The sequence below is a fragment of the Varroa destructor genome, unplaced genomic scaffold, assembly GCF_002443255.2.
Source record: "Varroa destructor unplaced genomic scaffold, Vdes_3.0 BEIS01000003.1, whole genome shotgun sequence".
NCBI classification, from domain to species: domain Eukaryota; kingdom Metazoa; phylum Arthropoda; class Arachnida; order Mesostigmata; family Varroidae; genus Varroa; species Varroa destructor.
Genome location: NW_019211456.1, coordinates 57,433,594 through 57,454,864, shown reverse-complemented (window position 1 = coordinate 57,454,864; position 21,271 = coordinate 57,433,594). Strand labels below are relative to the sequence as shown.

The following is a 21,271-nucleotide window of genomic DNA, read 5'->3' as shown; positions in this document are numbered from 1 at the left end:
AAAAAAAAAAAGTATGCACTATGCATTAAGCGATCGCCCAGATAGTCGGTACGGACATGGCGGAGAGCCAAAGATAAATCGCACTTGAGTATATTAAGATGTAGCACAATTTTTTTATAAGCTTTTTTAGTTCCAATGATTCTAGTTCAATGATTATTAATTTCTCAATTAAATCATTTATTTTCCCATATTTTTTACCCTTGCCTCACTGGAGTACGCTTTCGAAGTCATCCACAGAAATGGCGCCGTCAACGTCTGCACACTCTCTGAGACATCTGAAGGTGCCGCTAGTACGGAGCAGCGGTTTTGAGTGGATAGGGTTTAAAAAGCGTATAGCAAGGACCATCACCTACGCAAAATAAATGTGAAATTGGAGGAATGAGCTGAATGCTCGCTTGGGGGTCTGCTCTACCGGGTCAAGAAAAAACTGCGGCATCATGTTCTACCGTCTCATGGCGGTACATTTCGACGTCCGGACGATGTCGCTACACGTTAAAAAACGAGATTTTATTGAGAAAGACTGGTTTATGGCGCGGGTCAGGGGGATACTGGTTCAGTGTAAGGTCTGGCAGCGACGAAACCGCATTGCCGCAACGAGACAAGTTCTTCGAAAAAGTGAGCTTAAACTTCAAAAGCTTCTTAAAAATCACAGGTGGTGAAGACTTCAAAACCCTAGCGCGAACCGGATCGTTGCACCCGTTTCGTCTAGCTCGTGCCTCCTTGGAAGGCGACATAAGATGCCGTAACTAAGAGGTCGTAAGCTACGCAGTGTTCCTTCGGAGCTTCGGCGCCGTTGTGACGAACCATCGAGCTTGCTTCACACTTCGTGACGGGTTGTACGCCATTTCAGGGCATCGCAACAAATCGCAAACAACAAGAAGGCTGTCAAATACGCACGATACAGCGGGCTGGTCAGTTCATTCAGTGTATATAGCGCTTTCTCTCAAGGCATTCCCAAGCGATAACCTAGGAAGGACACCGTTAAACTGTTAAAAGCTTTTCATTTTTTTTTTTTGTTTGTTTTCACCATCGTCAGTTTTTCATCCTATGTAAGCCAATTCTCGGAATCACCAAGGAGGTTAACCGGAATAGGTCTTGCTGCACTTATCTGAAGTTTTTTTTTAACAAACTTACGAAACGGAACACCAATTATACAAACATCTAACCTAACAATAATATCTTACCTTCCATACTATGGTGCGTTTTTTTTCTTTTTTTTTATGATTAATATCTGGTAATGCTGTTTGCCAACCTCTTGCTAAACGTCGATATTTGGACCTATATAAGCCATGCTGTCCTACGTTTGTTTCTCGTTTACCGGGCCGTATTGCTCAACAGACTTTCCGATCCTAAGAATACAGGCGGACGAAACGCGGCGGAATTGCGCCGAAACGCGCATCGACAGTTCTGAAATCGACAATAGCGTATGACAGCGTGGTTCGGGCTGAAAAAGTTTGCTCGACGGAAGTTCGAGGATGGCGGGAGGATACTTATAAATACGAGTAACATTAAAACTCAACAACAAGTTACAGCTTTGTTACCACAGCTAGAGGCTGCATTACCGCCGTTAAAATTGCCTTACTATGGACGGCCTACTATTCTATCGGAGGGCCCCATATAGCAATCAAGTTACCGCGTCCGGCGGAGGGGATATACCACGGTAAGTTGAAAAATATAGCTCAGTAACGTGGCCAAATGGAAAAATACGTGCTGAAATTGGAAAATTTCTAGATAAATGTGAGTCGGATCTGCATCTAAAAGCTGTCAGCAGGTCAAACAAATTCGCTAGTAACAGCTTCATTATTTACAGTACCAATATATATATATACGTGTGCGTGTATATGTATTAGCAATTTTTCTAATTAGAAATAGCACTACTTATCTTTTTCAACGATCGCTTCACATCAAACCGTACTGCGCTGGGTACGATACTCAGTATCGCCGGCTACGACCATTCGATTTTATTCAAAGCAACCTGATAAGGTATCGCAGTAGATTAACGATAATCCTGCAATCAAACCAGAAATGATCAATGGCTGTCTCCATTAATTGATTTCAGCTTGGTCATTAAAGGATTCACTTAATTTGACATTCTCTATATTTGCCATCCATAATTCACATCAGTTTAATATAGCGGTAACTGTGTTGCAGCTGACAAACGGAACGCAAATGATAAAGATAGAATTGTATCTTGGAGCGAAAGAAAAAAACAACGTACGTGGGAACGCGCTCGCATAATGAAACGCACATCTTTTTTCGTCTAAAAGTAGATATCGGTCGACAGAAAATTCTGGTAACGTTCACATAATGAAGTCTTCTAGACAGACTCCTCCTGATATTAGCTGAGGTGTCACATATTAAGCCTGTCGAGGTATAGATAGCAAGACTTCAAACGGTCAAAGTTTAATGTGAAGCCAATTAGAGCTCGTAACGCTTCAAGCAAATGATCAAGTAAGTACGATTCAAATCAAAATACGAACATTTGATAGTTATATATATGAAGTAACTTCCCTCATATGGTTGAGTATTTAGGTACACAAACTTCCTCGTATACAAACCCAATGAAATACCTTTTAGTTAGTTGCCTTATGTAGACAAGTCCCTATAATTACCTCTTTTTAGGTCGAACAGCTATGACGCTGAAGGTCCAACAGACGTTAACTGATCGCTTTTTTTTTTTTTTTTTTCTTCTTAATTATTAATAAGGCCTGGCAGAGCTGACGTAAAACGTCCATCTTGCCTCGTAGGAAATAACGTTTGCATTGCTCTATGATAGCTTATGTCTCACCTATAAGAATGTTATCCCCTTTATGTTTGTAACCCAGTACAGTCGCGAAGCACGCCGAATATTTAGCCACAGGTAGAAACTGTCCAAATCTAGTGCGAAAAAATTCTCCGACACGAAATCAATTTACGTTCAGTACAATTAGCCAAGCTCCAATCATAAAGACAGATTAAGTAACTCCATTTTAGATTTATGCTGAAAGGCGCGTAAATTCTTTATTCTCAAAACATGCTTACTTTAGGAATAATAAAATGCACGTTAGAAATAATTGCATATAAGAAAAAAGAGACTGAAATTGTTACGCCATTGAATAGTTCCATTAAATTGAAAGAGAGCAGGAGATTGTTATGAGTTCGTATGTAGATCATCGACTCGATGTTCATTAAATCGAAACAAGTTCCGAGTAGTAAGGATGGCTGAGAAACACGTCCACGTACGTCCTTACTTAGAGGGCATTACCGCTAGTATGCTTCTTTAATCAATCATACCTGTCACGTAGTATACTACCGATAATATGGTGCAACGTAAAATGTCCTTAATTTACACAAGCAAGTGCACTTGTTTAAATTGTGTTTCAATTCCTCCTTTGGCGTAGTTTTTGAAAACAAAAGTTTTGCTCAACGAGGGACTACATCTTGATTTAGACAATTAAGCAAATTGTTTGGATCGATTCACTTTGGTGATAATTTTGTCAAAAATATAAATTTGGGTTTGATTTACAAGCTTTTAGAAAAACTGGTTTGGACAAACTAGACAACCAAAAGCGACTGAAAATTTCTCACGCAGTATTTTCTATCTCTACGGTAGTATCTCTACGGTTGTAAAAGCACGGCATCGCCAAACGGACTTTGTTCGACGAAGATCAATTTGGGAAAAGCGGGAGATTTTTTAACAATAAAATAGGCTCATGTAAAAAATTATTATTTCAGTTTCCAGCTTAAGGAGCGTTGCAAAAATTGTAAATCAAGACGTAAGTGAATTTCATTCAGCAACGAATGTTTGTCGATGAATGGATGTAATTAAACACATCGTGCTTTAAATGAAGTTTATGGTATGTCTGGTCTTTTATGAAAAACTTGAATCAGCCTGCCCTGAGGACATGTTACTGCAGTCATCAGCAATTTTCCAAGGCAATGCACATATTAGAAAGGAGCTTTGTAAGCGGTTCTCTTGCCAAGCCTGTGTCCGCCTTGTTATCCTCATCTTTAGCAATTCATCGAATATACTATTAGTGCTTAGACCTACTTGAGTGTCTCGTTACTAAGTTTCCACTAATAACTGACTGAAAAGAACATACTTTGTTTTGGAACCCTATGAATAAATTTATGTTTATAACATGTTTTTTAAAAGCACTGTAGTTCGTTTTAAACACTTACTACGATAAAATATGTATTTCAAACAAGCACGTATCTGTATATAAATTCAATAGGCATGTCAACAGAAATGTTTGAGAGTTACTAGTCCCAGTAGGCTAGATTACTTTAGTTAGTTTCTTTGCTTCTTACCCCTTGGCCATAAAGCGATCAAGCTTTGCCAAAAAAGTAAATAAGAATATATACCGAGAGTCTACATGCAGGTTCAGAATACAGCAGAAAAACGAACGTATTCAACACTAAAAAACGTACGGAGTCATAACGATCACAAGGAGACATGCAGCTGCTTAGACTACGCCACCCTATAAAGTACACCCCTAATGAGGTAGGCTCCTCCTAGGAGCCGTTAGTGCAGGAACTACTTTATATACATACCTTGTATAATCCAGTCAGGCTGTATGTAACTCTTTCGTGTTTCACAACGTGGTTTCGCAAATAGCCTGATTTTTTATTAAATACTAAAGCCGTTCTCCTCCAAAGACTAATTTAAAGGTGAAAGGAAAGAGGGATCTTTCGTTCGGTGGTTTGGTGGATAAGGGATCTGTAAGCCAGAAAAAACACAACTGGTCAAGCACCAGTGCGGCGAGTCCCGCAAGAGAGAAAGGACAACAAAAAGACAACCTTTTTATTACGCACTTCCAGGACGCAAAAAGGAATCGTAGAGGAACCAGGGGCTTATCTTTCCACCGTGCCACCCATTGTAAAACTCGTGAGTTCCTATTCTTTGAAAACCCCATCAATAAATTTGCACATCACGTACCATCTTTCTCTAGATTCCGATATTTTCAGGACACATCGATCCTTTGATGGAACAGTCTTTCAACGCATCCTTTCTTTCCTTTTTCTGAGAACCGGACACTTCCAAAAGGCGTGCCGCTCCGCATCTGCAACCCGCAGATTTCTGAGTGCCATCTTTCCTGTTGTTCCTCCAGTGTTGCCCTCCTGAGCGTTTTTTACGCTGCTTTTGTTCAAGAACTTCCTTGAACTTTCTTTCAGGGCAGGTTCCAAAGCACCTGTCTACATATAGCTGTCACCGCGTTATTAAAGATAGTTCTAAAGGCTCTACCACCCATATCCGCCTTTGAGTCCGCTTTAACATCATTAGATTCTTATTTTTTTATAAATGCGACCCCTCAGATCTCGCCAATTGAGCTCGCTACAGATAAAAGAATGTCAAAGCCACAGTGGCACACGGGCCTTGTTTTCAGTTTGTTTTGTCCATTTCTGCCCCAACCACTTCGAAGTTCGCTTCGTCGGCGTCTGTCGTCCAATGGCTCTTCATACGTCCGTATCAAATGTCTGAAACAAGATGTCTGTCATCGTTTTCTCTGAGCAATCTGTTCGCAACAATTTTTTCTACAACATTATTTTTACTTATAAAGTAGTGAGGTGGTTGTTCACCTTATCGTCTTTCTGTGAAGCCGTCGTATGCTAAAAATAAGTACCTTTCATCTTTCAATTACTTGCATAGAAGCTGTTATTATATTTAATTTTGGCTATTATAATTAACAATGGCTTTTATTAGATTATGCGCTTTATATATATTTTTAGCTATCCGTTTATAAACCCAAACTTCCAAAGTCGGAGTGTAAGTACAAACTTTGTTGTCTAAATTTTATGCTCTTCACTTCTACCTTGGCTATATTGGACGGTAATTACTTTTTTTTGAAGCAATCTCTACATTTCTAATCTACCCACTTGAATCAAACTTAGCAGCACCCTGATGAAATCTTTCAAGACTAAGCCCCACTTCCCTATATGATTAATAATTATCATCAGTCCCTATGATTTTCTTTGAAAAAATAATTTATGCAAATCGATTCGAATGCTGAGCTAAGATAAAAAGCTTTGCTTTAATAACGATAATAAGTCTGTAAGCATTATTCACTAAATACGTAAAAACTGTATTTGCTTATCTAGAAATTTTTTCATCTATAAATTTTTTTCGTTTATCTACTTAAAAAAGAACAAAATGGTCCATAAAACCCCTACAAACTATTTTATTCAAATCTTCCGGGTTCTGTCGTTAGATCTTAATATTTTCGTTAATAATCAAATGGTCAAACTTGAACGAACGTAGACTCTAACAATTGCTCGATTCACGAAGGATTTACGAAATACACTCAGATTGGTTTGTATATATATATATATATGTATATATTTATATATTTATATATGCAAACAAATGCAATACACTAATCAATAAAATAATTAGGCCCTGAATTTAAATTTTATTTTCTCCTACATCGACGATTGACTAGCAGCCATTGGAAAAGGAAATCTGTAGTTTTAGGTATATGCAAAAAGAAAGATCTAATGGCTCGTTATTTTAGAGATTTTTTGAGTACCACGAACGTTTTTAGAAACCTTGAGCAAACCAAATGCAAGAAGACGATGTTGTTCAGCCGTTTTTCTTGCGATTGTGCATTGGGAAGCTAAATAATTAAAATTGTAATATTATTATATTATATAATATAAGAAAACGAAATTAGCTAAGTTCGTCCGCTTGAATAGCCATGTTTTTTTCGTAAAGAGGCATAATATTATTGATGCGCATATTGAGAGACGCAACGCCCTCAATAAAAGTAAGTAATTTTCTACCAGTTTAAGTTGGTAACAACGGACTGGCATTTAAACTTAGCGGAAATCAGGCCTGCTGCGCAATAAATGAGGATATGGAGCTCTTTGTTAGAAGTTCTAGGTCTGATAGATAGTGTTACTTTCTAAGAACTTTTTTCTACTTAGAGCATGCGTTGCAAACTGGTTCCTAATTAGACCTAAAACGACTTGCGGGCCGAAAGCCCAAATTTCAGTTTATAACTATCAGCTTTACTGCGATTGTAGCAAAACCGCCAGAAAAATTATGTACCATCTGGACCTTACAAACATCAAGCCTGCAAGGCTCTAACGATACTTCTTCTGCTACGTATCTTCTAGAAATGTGTTTACTTTTCATCACAATAGATAAAAGTATTCAAACTAAAAAAGCATTGTGTTTTTTTTTTATTATATCAACATTTGTTAGTGACGTTTCACCTACGCTTTTATGACAGGCGGACGAAATTTCCGCCTGTGTTAGCGTCAGAGGCCATATATTGTATTTAAGAGTATATCATATCCCTGTAATGCTTAGTAGTGTAGAGAGATCATATCTAAGTATCCATCTGAGATAACAGTACGAAGATGTATCACTATTTGAAAAAAAAAATGCTTTTTTTTATTTATGCTGCAAAACAGGTATACAGTGATCCACTATTATACACTATTATGTGAACGGTGCCGATAAACAACATCAATATATATATACACATATTGATATGGATCAATTATTATAATATGAATATATAGCTGCGAAGGAGTCGTTACTGCCAGCGAAAGAATTTTCTTCCTTTTGGTGGCCGGTAGAATGGTTGGTTATATGGATAGGGTTATGGGTCGAGTAGTAAGTAGTGTGTGAGCCGCAGTTGGCGTTATATACACCCGGCCAAAGGATGGGTAGATGAATTTGGACATCTGAATCGGGATCGCGAATGACTAGGTAGTGCCAAGAAAGCGACAGTATCTACGAGGCAAGTTCCGAGCGTATTTAACGAATCGCTTACGAGCGGTTACCCCTTGCAGGTATATTATATCGAATACATGGAACAACTTCAGAGTGGAGCTTTCTTCCAGAGGAAGCTGAGTCTCCTGAACGTTTCGAAAGAATAGGTAAACGTTTAAGAGATTTGTGTGTACTAAACAAGCGGTGCTAAGTGAGCTGGGGCTCAAACTAGAACTCAGAATGTTTTTAACCAGCTTTCGCCGGCCACATCCGTTTGGCGCGGAAGATGGAACGTTAATGGGTTGTCCAAGTCAAAAATATATTAAGTCTGATCGATCTGGACGGATAACGATTAGTCCTGCCGAACTTAGCCGAGATGTCTTCGAGCCATTCTCAGGGTCACCGGTAGATGGCAGAGAGATATAAACTGAGGCACGTGAGCACGTACGCGGCTATGAGGCGTGCTGGTTTTTAAGAGAAGACCATACATGAAAGTGTGTTCTTATCTGTTCCGTTGATCACGGATCTTAAAGGAAATATGAACACGGATAAAGAAAAATATGAATCGATGCCATTAAGCAGAGCAATCAGCTGAGTCCTACTAGAACGACAGGGACAGTGAGAAATTTGGTTTTGTCTCAGACAGAATGCCTCCGATGACGTCCTGCAACATAAATCCGAGATAGCACGTAAGCCATGAGCCGGTTTTGGCATCAATGGATTCAGACACGTTCACGACTAGCTTGCTTATAAGTTTGGATAGCTCAGTGTGAAATTGGGCACTCTAGGCACTAGAGGATACCAGCCGTGGGATAAGGACGCCCCGCCGGATAAGCAGGCAGGTTGCAATATTGTAATAAGAACTGACATTGTCGAAGTGTGAAGCAAGTGGTTGTGAGACACTCGCTACGTTCAATCAGCGGCAAAGTTAAGCCAGTGCACTGCCCTATATCTTAGTTCAATAACTTTCAGCCATTTTTCTGGAAACACCATATTCCCATCACTATAAAACTGGGCGAAAAATTGTGACAAGTAATTTTTGCGCCCGTTCACTGAAATAAGCTTGATTGAGGAAGTTCTGCATGATTCAGCCGATATGATGAATATATAAAATTTTTCCATGCAAGTTTTCTCAAGTTTCTCAAGCCAGCTGACTGAAAATGTTTGCGGCTTGGGCTTTGTTACGGTAAGAAGTGAGGCCCTTTTGTTCGCTAGTTCCACTCGATTTATCTGCAATGGCTTGCAATGTTTTTAGTTGACGGTGGCGGCCCGTATTAATTGTTTTTCTACACACTAGCGACTAATATTGCATGGTTCATTTTCAGTCTCACTAAACACAGATCATCATCTTCTATGGCGTGAGTCCGTGTTTGCCACAGATTGTGGCGCACTTTTTTCTCGCATACTATTGCTGTGTGTAACCTATTTTTTCATCACTCGTGATCAATCGCTTTAAAAATGGGTTGATTTCATTTCATTGCTTTAAAGTTTCGCTGACAGAAACATAATCGAGTAAATTCTTTTGCATTGATTCATCTGCCACTTAAATATCGAACCTCGCTCTAAACGAAGCTTTCTTCAAATATTTCGAAAAAAACTATTTGGGTCATCGATGTTTAGTTTCCCGGTGATGCTTACCCTTACTGAATTGTCACAGTAATAAAATATAACGAAGTTTTTCAGAAATATATTTATATATATATATGGATTAATAGCTTTCGAACACTTCCTCCTTTCATTTATTATTAAAGCGTCTTTTTTTTTCTTTGACAAAAATTTAAACCATTATGATAGTATTGAAATATTTCGCTTTTATAAAGGTCTTATTATTGGCTTGGATGAAAAGTGTAGTCGAAACCTACGGGTAGGCGATATAAATATATGTAATCTTCGGAGCAATATTAGTCAGGGGATACTATACACAGCTGCATTAGGATTGGTTATTTTACTGAATGACCGTTTGTAAGATACTGAATTTCTTCACGTAGGTCTGAAGTTTACCACTTTGCAATGCGTAAAATATAGCATCATTTATAGTCAGATCAGTATTTCTGTTTGAACAAAGGCATTCAAATGATTTTAGCACATCTACTCTTGTCAAATGTCAGCTTTCAAATGACACCAGCGACGCTACGACACGACTCATTACCTAAGACACTTGGCCTTAGAGCCATCTAGCTAGATAGACCCTCAATACTACTTTTTGATAATATATATACACGAGTTTTTAAAATCTATTCATTAATAAAAAAAAAAAATAATAAAATGGTATTTTATTTTAGAGTTCTTTCGTCCATACGCTGCTGATAAGGATGCGCTATATATTCACGAACTTGAACAAGTATCGTATTTGATATTGTAGCATATTTATACTGAATTGCGACTTTTAAATCTTTCAGTGCCACCAGTTTTCTGGGCTAGATATTATACGAGAACTCTGTGTTTAATCTATTTCAAGGATTCTCACCAATGTATGCACGTACATCACGATGGTAGTGTAGAGGTTTCATTCTGTGAGAAGTAAATTGGCCATCTGCATCAAAAAAGCTTTACTTGGTGAAATACCGCACTGAAATGCAAACTCTGGTCAATTAACCCAACATACTACGTAGATTATTTTTGCCATTCAATTTAAATGCAACTTTGTCTTTCCTATTCACATGTTTTTTAAGAATCGTTTGCAAAAAATGATCTCCATTGAAAGTATGTACTGTTGTTGAAATGTAACTTTTCATTTACAACGCATTAAAATTCAATGGACGCTTAATTCGCGAATACCTAACTCATGGCTGTTAGCTCCACAGATGTTTGAGGTTTTTCGCTGCAACTTTGCACTACCCTTTCTTGGATGGTGGATTCCATCGAAGTTTTTTCAAAACGTTGCTGATGAACACTCTGAATAATCCCCTCCATTTCAAACTTATCTGTATGCTGATTTATTATATTCTTTTTGTGCCTCTGGCACATTTTAAAATTCGTTCCTTTTTTTGTTTGTTGAAAGATTTGATTATTCTCTACTCATTATCTACAATTAACCATTATACCCCGGAAAAGAAGAATCAAAAAGTTATAACTTGTTAAACAGTGTATATATGTATACTCTCGTCAGTTATGTAGACTATAAACGGTTGGTAACTCGGACGCGATTAGGTTTTAAGAGCCTTAGCCGCTAGGCGATATGTTGTCAGTTCTTCATAAGATGGAAGCGGTGGCGAAACTCGCACCCCACCTACCCGGAAGCAATCGGGCCACGAGACCTGGAAACACATCAGTCAGATCGGCTAGGGAACAGATCACTCCAGGAGGCAGGCCTCGAAAAAGCCGTTACTACACACAGCGGCGTTGGGTTGTAGTTTAAAGCAAAGAACGGAAGGGAAGGCTCGGTTACGAGGTATTAGTTTCGACGCAAGAAGCCGTTGTCGACGAAAGAGGCGAGACGCGTACCGTACGGAGAGCAAACAGCCGTATACCGTACAAAACCGCCAGGTCCGAAACATAGAGACACGTGTTATGACGATGGAAGCGCGAGAGCGCCCAAACCGCTGGATTATCACGATAGTACGCTGTCGCTGAATAGATGGCCAGTCGAAAGACGCGACAGAGCACGATTTTAATTGCTATTGTGAAAAGTGTGGACACACACAAAACACGCAAGCGTCCGTGGACGCAGGATGTGTGGCTGAGTGTCGCAGTCACGAACGTAGATAGTTAACAGCTCATATTGTCGACGGGGATTGTGTATCAACGTCTTACTCGTTAGCCAACGTATTGCCAGTCTACGAACGACACCCCAGTCATAACTATGTACAAATCTGTGGGTGGATCTCGTTATTTATTATATTTACATCTCTACGTCATTGTTACCGTCTAAATGAATACACTCGATAGCAAGTGTATTTTCAAACAAGATATAAACAAAGTACTGTTAAACCGACGAAAAACACTACGAACATGAAATACTTTATTAATGAACGAATTAACTACAACTTAGATATCAAGTGCCTTTTACCAAAGTATCTATAGCATAAAAGTATGATATATAATAAAGTGCTTATAATTTCGACAAATAACTATTGTGATAAAATTAACAAAAGTAAAACTTTTAGCAAAACTAGAATCTTATAATTTTGTTCAATTTAACAAATAACTTTTGTGATAAACAAAATTTGCAGACAGATAAAATATGGATATCTATAGCCTTTGACAAAAAATAATCTCTATAACTAGAAGTATCTATGATTTTGTTCTAAGTACCTCTAACTTTTATGATAAACAGAATTGATCAGACATAGTCTTTTTAAATTAAAAATAAGTTTAAAAAAAAATTTAAAAAAAACATTAATTCTAAGTCTGCGTTTCTCTTGTATATGCATTTTTTTGTTGTTTTTGTTTCTATTAGGTTTGGTTTCCGTTGTAGATCATCTACACAGCGTATTCCACTCGGACTCGTACACAGTTACTCGCCAAGTCCAGCGCATAAACATTGCATGGTAGGTTAAATGAACGAACCTCTTTTTTTTTTCGTTGTAGTGAGCTTATGACTACCGATAATAAGTTGCTTATATTACTTAAAATGATAACTTAATCATGTAAGTGTTCGAAGTAGTAATTTCTATAAATGCGTCCATAAATTGGCGTATAGTTCTTTATTGCGATTAATCTCTTCACATGCATCTATAAGGTAGTGCTTCATCGTGTTGATATGTATCCGCACAAAGACTTCACAAGACTCGAAAAACAGAAATCCATGTTTTGAAGTTTGGTCGGACAATAGCGAAGGGCGCTCAGCCGAGGTATATCGATTCATCTACCTCCAGGCCAATTGCTCATTGAGAAACGCGCGCACAGTTAAATGTGTGCAGTGCGGCGGCAGGACTCCGTCCTATCGTTGCCCAAGTTGCGCAAGATAATATCCCTCAACAGTAAAAGATGTTCGTCATGGGTAGCGGTTCCGTTAAAGAAACTATGCCCAAATATCGTTTTGCAGAACGACTCTCCTCATGCTCAAAAGACGATTCGGATCATATTCGAATATAAAGCTATGAACCAATCCTGTCTGAAAAATTCTCGAATACAAAAAAAGTCAAAATACTATTTAATTTAATTCACGGATAATATCCAGTTTCAATGTTTATTTCTATATATTGAGGCATCGAGATTCTTAACTAATGCTTGGTTTGTCTTGCCAACGGCAGTTATTGGCATCCAAGGCCTTACACATGAACCCCAATCTTTTTAAGCTTATTTCGTTTACAAGTATAGATCCAAGCTTGGGTTGCTAAGAGTTAACCAAGCCGATTCTTTCGAACTTATTCTGCGTTTTCGGTCCTAAAAAAATGCCTCAGTATGCATATATATATATATATATATATACTTTTCAAACAAGCATATACAGCAACTACCTATACAGGTCACTTTTTTTCGTTGAAAAGAAGGTAATAAAGGGAACTTCCTAACAAACAAATATGCGCTGACAGTTGTTAGGTGATATGGCGCGGAAGAACCGACGGATAGAACATGGTATTTGTAAGCACAAATGGGACCCAACCCTACAAATATGTAGCAGTTGATTATCCGTATGTATCAATGTCGTGTGTAAATAACTAAGTGCCTTTTGCACTATAGCTTGAATTTGGCATCCTCTATTTTTAGCGACAATCGAAGTTGCTGCATAGTAAAGTAGAAAAAATATGTTTATATCAGTGCTTTTTGAAACAGAGGTATATATACACGTACAACGGCAGGCACCTCTCTGCAATCTTAAGAACACTTTCAGAAGAAATTTTTAACGGAAGCTAAGCAATAGATTTTGATGAGCTAAATAGAAATGCCTACCATACTATATCTAAAATGGATATTTTGTTTCGAAAGAGGCCTGTTGCAATGTTTACTTCTTATCCTTAATGGTTTTTTGAGAGAATTTTTATTAATGTAGAATCGATATGCCAACAGAGACATATCTAAAATATACATGTTCACTTCATACATGTGAATATTTATTAGTAAATTTCCTTTTTTTTTCCTGAAAAGATTCTGAAGCCTTAAACGAAAAACTTTTAAACTTAGGTGACGTTTTAAGAAGAGGTTAAATGTTTTTGCCAATTGCCCCGTTTACTAGAAGTCGGCCAAAGGCCATCCGATTCAAGCGCGCTCCCACAACAGAGTTAAACAACGATTTTCAGCTGATACTAAAACTTTTCTGACTTCTTTTCTGACACTTCAAACCGGTTTGCCATTTTAGTGCATTTTAGAGACAATACGGATACCAATACCTTTGCTGTGTACATAAAACAATCTCTGAATCTACCTATCTTTATTCATTATCATTCGCATAAACGACAGAACGTTTAATTGTGAAAAATTGCCTGGGGAAATAGTTCGATGGTTTATTCTCTTAAACAATATCCGTCGCTTTTTTATCATAACCGTGCGCTATATACATCTTGGTAGACCTGTGGCATCCATTGCGCTGCCTCTTTAGGTCGCGGTGACGGAATTTCCGGCTTCTTGACTAAATCTTACGACGTAAGTCTGTGCAGAAATACGCGCGACAATGTGATCTAGAAAATAGCCACTTTTCGGACACAGCATTAATGCTACGTCATTAGGTTGAAGCTCGTCCCTGGACTGATTAAAAGTTCGTACAAGTTACATTGTCTGTCTAAGAGATCTTCGCTAACTGCAGAATGGCCTTAATGTCACCCGTGGTCCCTCCTTCTGTAGATAAATGCGTGGTTGCCGGTGGCGGCGGCAATCGCCTGTCCTGAGCAGCATGAGCATGGATGAGATTTGCGTACGGGCCATGCGAAGTGATTGCATGCTATCCAGCTCCAGTGTTAGAGACGGAACGTCATTCACTGTTGTACAGTTAAAACATTGTCCCAAAGTGAGGCGGTTTTCCTAACCTTAATGGTACCTTAGTAGAAGTTGGTTTGCTTTATCTTGATTTGCAGGTTGTCATACATATAATAAAACTACGTCGTTGAAACGTTGTCCATCTGTCTATCTAGTTTATGCAATAGGTGCAACGTATTTGATACATTATTTTGTGTATCTATTGGTGATGTGTAACACGCCCAAGAAACAAAAATTAATGAGACTAAAGATATGAATAAAAGTTAAAGGATTTTAAGGCGTTTACGTATTGATAGCTTATATACTATAATACTAGGCATAAGCTGTTATAGAACATATCAAGGTGCGTGCGCGCGTATATACTGTACAACCTATATAGGTATAATAGAGTAATTGATTGATTGACCGTGGTTTACATTCTAGCCCCCATTTTCTTTCCTACAGAAACAATTATATTGCACTCCCAGACCATGGGAATAGTTCGGAAAGACAAAGCAAAATCGTACGAAAGTATCCCATTTTGTCGCATAAATATATTTTCGTAATCTGACCTTCTTTGAAAAGATGGGGGCTTAGGATTACTGAGCTTCTACAACGGGCCCTATGATAGTCTCAAAAACGCCGCTAAATGTCCATGAACTAAACTGTCGCATCAGTCGGCGTTAATGTCTCTTCAGCATGACAATACGTTAACCATTATCGAGAAGCGTCACGATACCGATGTGGAATAGAGAAACCTTTTCAGTCATGAAAAAGGCTGATGCGTTTATTGGTCATAGTATACCATTTAACGCGTCGAAGTTATAATAGTTTACTATAACTCTTAGAATAGAAAGTTTTCTAGGTATTGAAGACTAAAACTTATATAAAATAGAACGAAGAATCACTTTATAATCTATGTCAAAACAATACACTTTTCTAGAATCTTCATTTACACAGCATATTCTAATTACAATGCTGTACGTGAGCTCTTCCATAGTTTTACTGTATCGCTGCGTTGTTTTTGTTGCTAGCGGCTTGCTTTATACTAACGAAGCGAGACGTAACAGTTGGTAGCGTTCTTTAGCGACGTTTTCGTTGGCATCATCATTACGCGTTTGGTCATATCTACTTTTTTTTTAATTGGCTTTTGTTGGGCAGCACAATTTAATCACCTAAATGTAATTTGCCACTGATAAGCCAAACGATAAAACTGATGACCCAAGTGAGATAAAATTCGAAAGCTGCCTTAAGCAGTAACAGGATGCACGAACCTCCACCGTTTTCGCATACTACGCAATAGGCTTAGTTGATTAGATTTACTAATCTGATAACCCCACCCGTTGCTGCCATTTTGTTCTTGGCCGTAATGGCCATTGCCCAATACTAGAATAAACCTTATGTTTTGTTGTGCCCAGGTTTTTTTTCTTTCTATTGCTATTTATTATTGCAGAGTGCCATATAGTAGATTGTTGGCATAATTGTATGAATAATCATTGACGAAAGTGGTGATCGTCTTACCCTCAGTCAAAATCGTTTGAGTGTAGCTCTCCAATGTACGTTACTTTCCAGCAATACCAAACATAGACTTTTGCTCTTTTTTGGTCACCTCATTTTTCTACTCCTTTTCCTCTCAGAAATTAGCGTGCCGTAGACATCATTCGCAAGTGAGCCGAGATGCCGATTCAAACTGAGATGCAATCCCAAGGCGCAGTTGTATTTAAGAATCGTTCTTCGTAATAACAAACAGCGCTCGATAGAAGAAATAAACAACTTGCAGCTCGCGAAAAAAGCACGCGCGAGCAAAGCCAGTCTTTTATTTTCGGAATCTGCTCAGAGAACTCGTGTCAAAACATCTTCATGTACGTATACCTCGTAAACTTTAATACTAATAGCACACACATCGTGTGGTAGTCGACACTTGGTCCGTTACTAACTTAGTAAATTAGTAATAATTGTATTGCATCGGCTATAGCACTTACACGTCTAACGAAAATCAATATCCACTAAAGAAACTCCTCACGAAGGCAAAAGTGTGCAATAGATTATTTCTGGTTATTTTCAATAAATAAAAATAAATTCAGTGAAGTACAGAAAATGTGGGACCCGTACAAAAAAAAAATCGAGAAATGGTAAATGCCTTGAAAAAGGATTTTTCAAGGCAATTACCTGTTCATAAAGTTTCAAAAAAGAAGGTCCTTTTTGTACCGGTTGCAACTGCTAATACTTTCGCAATGGATGTAATTTTTATAATTCCTTTATAATATAAACGTTCATCAGATAACGTAATAATATAAACATTCATCGAACGGGGTAGCATGGTCTGGACGATCATGGGCATCTCTTTGAATGCATTGATCATGAACATACAGCCATAGCTGATTCAGATTTTGGCAGTCGCTAACAATTGCTTTCGTTTTATGGATTATATAATTAAGCAATATCGTTTTATGGATCGATTGAAGAAACCCTAATAAATCCAACGAGACCCATACGGGTTGAATTTTTTTGTAGGCTTACGCTGTTGATGCTGTAACGAAGAGGTGGACTTGGATCCATGAACTTGCCTCTATGATAAATGTAGCACACATTTAATAACTTTACACTTTTACTACACTACTTACTTTTAATTAAGACGCCTTATTTTACTAGTTACTCTATTAATAATATACACCTTTGATCGGATCCTTACAATATTCATCCCGTACTTGATCGATACAATATCCTAATTCATACCGCACGTTACGTACTTCAAGTACACCTTTAACTTTTTTTTATGGTTCTAACTTACCGATCGAAATTAACGGATACGTCATGATACCAGATTTTCTGTATCGGCTTGAAGTTCAGAAGAAATCGGTCCGATGGAGATTCGATACGACATCATTTTCAGCATAGTGAATAGGAAAAAATTACATGAACATGCTCATGTAATTTTTTTTTTCATTTAATATATATCACTTTGTTCGTGTGAATTGTTAACAACTCTATGCGGTTCTTTTATAATAATGCTTCTCTACTGTAAGCCCCAACGTGAATAGTGCGTACATATAGTTTCTGCTTGAGAAGACACTCGGTCTAATTATCAACTATTTAACGCTTTCTGTGTTTAGATCAAAAATACGATACGTTCCAACTTGATGACTAAATTGTTACTATCAGGCTTTCGTAGCTACAACAGCATTTACGTTAACTTAATCGCAAAAGGAGTCGCAATCATTTGTGGCTTACCGAAGTTTATTTATAAGCACTTTTACTATTAAAGAAAAATAGAAGACGGTACATTATTTATATTAGGTTCACATTTTCCTTTTTAAACACTATTTTTAGTTAGGATATTTAGAAAACAGTTAACTTGAGTAATTGATCGATTATTATTATCACCGGCCCTATAAAATGACAGCAACTGCCCCCAGAAGATTTTACGTGGTGCTAAAATGTCTACGCATATAGATACTGATCTGCGTGCGGTAATCACATTTGGAGATAAAAGGTACGATGCACAAATGCAATAAACTTATTCACTTATTCTTCTACCATATATATAAGGTGGCCTATTTAAATAGAGAATTTTTGTTGGGAATGATTCCAGGACTATGCTACAACGACAGATATTTTATTGATTTTTTTGTTCATACGCTAAATGTCTCACGCTTGACGATCACGTTTATTCAGTCGAATTATCCTTGCCCAGGACTATATCTTCAGTTCAGAACCTGCACCGCTTACAAGCTCATTCCAAATGTTTTCGTTGCAATTTAGCGAAAGCTTTCCTGATAGAACGAGTGAGGGGATCAACGTTGCCATGTTTGGCTCTTACTTAATAACGCTCTATACATTGCAACCCAACGGCCTAGAAGCTAAGCTGGAGTCAGTTCGGTGGCTATATGTTCTCTTTCTAAAACATGGTCATCAGCCAGTTTGTACTAACCGCCTGGTATGAAACGGTCTATCATATTGTTAAAAAAAATGTGACACTTAAGCTATCTACAATTAGACACGCAGGTAAACTTCTATGATAATACGTACGCCTTTCAGATAGAAGTGTTGCGGAATAACATCTACTACGCTAGACACCACACTCAAAACGTGAAAATTGGCCAGAAGTAGGCTTTTACTTACATCTCCTTTGTAAGCAACTAAATGATTATTGCTACAGTTTATATATCATAGATAATTGATGATAAATGGGTAAAAAAGAATAGGGGACGACCTGCCGCTTTGTTCCTGTAAACAATGAGGAGCAAGTGACATCGATGATTGGCCTCAGACAGCATCTGTCTCACCCTTATGATATTTAACGTGTACTTGAGGCTTTCGTGAACACGGTAGCCTTGTTTTCGGCAATGACATAATCGAAATGAAACGATTGTCGGAAATGCACCTTTGGAAGGCATTATCCAACTCTGAAATCCGGGCTGTTTTCTCTGCACCTGCTTCTCATCCGCACATCCATACGCAACGTAATGCATCGTTAATTTGAGGTAAACCAAGAAATTGTCTTGTTGACGCCTCGTCCAGTGTGACTGGATTGAGTATTGCTTGTTGATTTATTCTAAAAAGATAGTTTTTCTTCATGCCCGATAGGACAAACAGTCCGTTAAGATATTTCTTACTTTAAGTAAGTCACTTTATATGTATAGGTTTGCATAAACTACTCTTGGCGTCAGAAGAAAAACAATTCCTATCTCGACATTTAGCCGCGCAAATGATTGATCTCGAACGGACTTTAATCTTTATAAATAGACTATATTCTAAGTGCTTGGCGAAACTTTGGTCGAAATCTTGGTGAACCAACTCACCACAAGTGTAACAGCCAAAATGGTGGCAAGCCATTGTTAATTAGCCCCGGGACGTTGTGTAATCGATTCTCACATGTTTCTAAAAAATTCTTACGACAGGATGTCGCTGATGGCGGATATCACGCAGGCCGCTGGATATGTCATTGCCGATCTTCTGCATGTCATGTTAATCTTCAGTTCATAAGTTTGCAAACGACTTTATACCAAATCGAAATTACATTTAAAGCTCCATTCGCTTTGGATGGAACTTTTGTCGATGGATGTCACTGTGTACGTTTTGCAAGCATACAGAAACAAAAAGGCCTGATGTTCAAAGTATCTTAGCTAGCATGAAGTACTTACTGTACATGCATAGACATCTTATAATTGTGCATTGGCAACGTGATTATCTAATAAACTTGCGGATACGTAATAGTCTGGCTTCGAATTCGGCGGTAATTACACTTCGTCCCGTACTAATAGCCAGCCCTCTGAAGCTATGCCTGACGACTTAAGTACGAAACGTAAAACTCCAAACATCTACATGATTTTGTGTCTATAAAGAAAAAAAAAATACAAATAAAGAAAATTTATGAATATATTTTTTATAGATCACACTGACGATTCAGAAAGTCCTATTTGTAAATACAGAAAAGCCCGTTATTATCACCACTGATAATCATCGCAAAAGTAAGAAGGATGGCGATGAATGTTGATTAACCAAAGAGGTCTAAAAGTAGAGCATTTTAACGTAGAATGCCTTCATAAGTTGCAATAAATATGAAAGATGAATAGACACACAGAGCAGTTAAAGAATTTTCGTAAATTCCCTACCATGCTTACGACTATTTTCTTATAGGAATCTAGTCATGCATTTACCGGCCGGTTCGGGTTATTGAAATGCGAAAATGTCCACTAGTGCCGAAACCGATTTGCCAGCGTTCCAGTAAACATAACTCACATACCAAATACTTGAGCTGGCCCCAGAGGCGGCGCTACCTACACAAAAATAGCGTGGATTGGAAAATAGCATACTTTGGATTGTGACTTGCTTACCAATTTCGATATTTAGAGACACGCTGGGAAGACACCAGCAGCGATGCTTTCGATGGCACCGTACCGATCCAATCAGTCAACGCCATGACGGCGGCAGAAACGTCGCTGACAACAACAACCGTGTCGTTGTGCGATCTGAGACCAGTGCACTTACAGCGTACGTCGAACTACATCGAAATACACTCTAACACAGCATTAAGAGGGCCCTACGAAACCATTGTGGCGCTTGGCGTAAAAGGTAGATATGACCACTAAAGGTGTCAAGAAGTATGTAACAAGAAAAGCGCTACAAAGAATTATGTGCCAAGTACCATACTGAGCTACTAATAAAAATCCGCAAATATACCTGCAAGACGTATTGCGCACCTGAGCTTTTTGGTGAGAAACCACATAGTTGATGTTACGTCGTGACGCACGGAGCAAGTCCTTTTGTATATTTATGGCTAAAGAAACATCAAAGTTTATGGATTGAGTTTAATGCAATGTTGAACTAACCGATACAGTGTAATCCTATTTTTAAGGCTAAAGTCGTTTAGTGCCTGCAATAGGCATTAATTCCTGTGACACAATGGAAATAAATCTCGAATAGATGGGTGACTATGAGACATGGGAAGCTGAAATTAGAACTCAATTTATTTGAAAAAAGCACGGATCTCAGTCCGGTATTGAACCAGAGAGTCCGTGATCTGAGGTGTTATACCAACCAGATACACATCAGTTTGCCTTTAAATCCCTCGTACTATATTCGTTTATGCCATTCGTAGACTTTGACATTTAATCAAGGACTCTGGGATTTTGTCTATTATAGCCTTTGATTTTGCTGCCTTAACGTGTCAGTTAAAACGACATTTACTATTTCAAATTATTGCGCGTTTTAGCGCCGATTTGCTTTCAATTTAGG

General features: G+C 38.1%; 1 protein-coding gene and 1 long non-coding RNA gene across 3 annotated transcripts in view; one reads left to right on the top strand and one right to left on the bottom strand.

The window, feature by feature from the left end:
• Positions 1-12,326: 12,326 nt before the first annotated feature.
• LOC147757190 (uncharacterized) lies at positions 12,327-20,989 on the bottom strand. 2 transcript variants are annotated; one of them, XR_015323446.1, is made up of 3 exons: positions 20,737-20,989; positions 20,371-20,537; positions 12,327-12,755 (listed from the first exon to the last, which is right to left on the bottom strand). It is a non-coding gene; the product is annotated as an uncharacterized LOC147757190 (long non-coding RNA). The 2 variants fall into 2 exon arrangements; XR_015323445.1 differs by having other exon boundaries at positions 20,371-20,989.
• The window catches only part of LOC111247708 (uncharacterized), a 29,810-nt gene continuing 24,754 nt past the window's right edge, over positions 16,216-21,271 (top strand). Inside the window, exon 1 of the mRNA XM_086983254.1 lies at positions 16,216-16,395. The gene's annotated coding sequence lies outside the window, so the exon portion shown is untranslated. The remainder of the gene's footprint in view (positions 16,396-21,271) is intronic.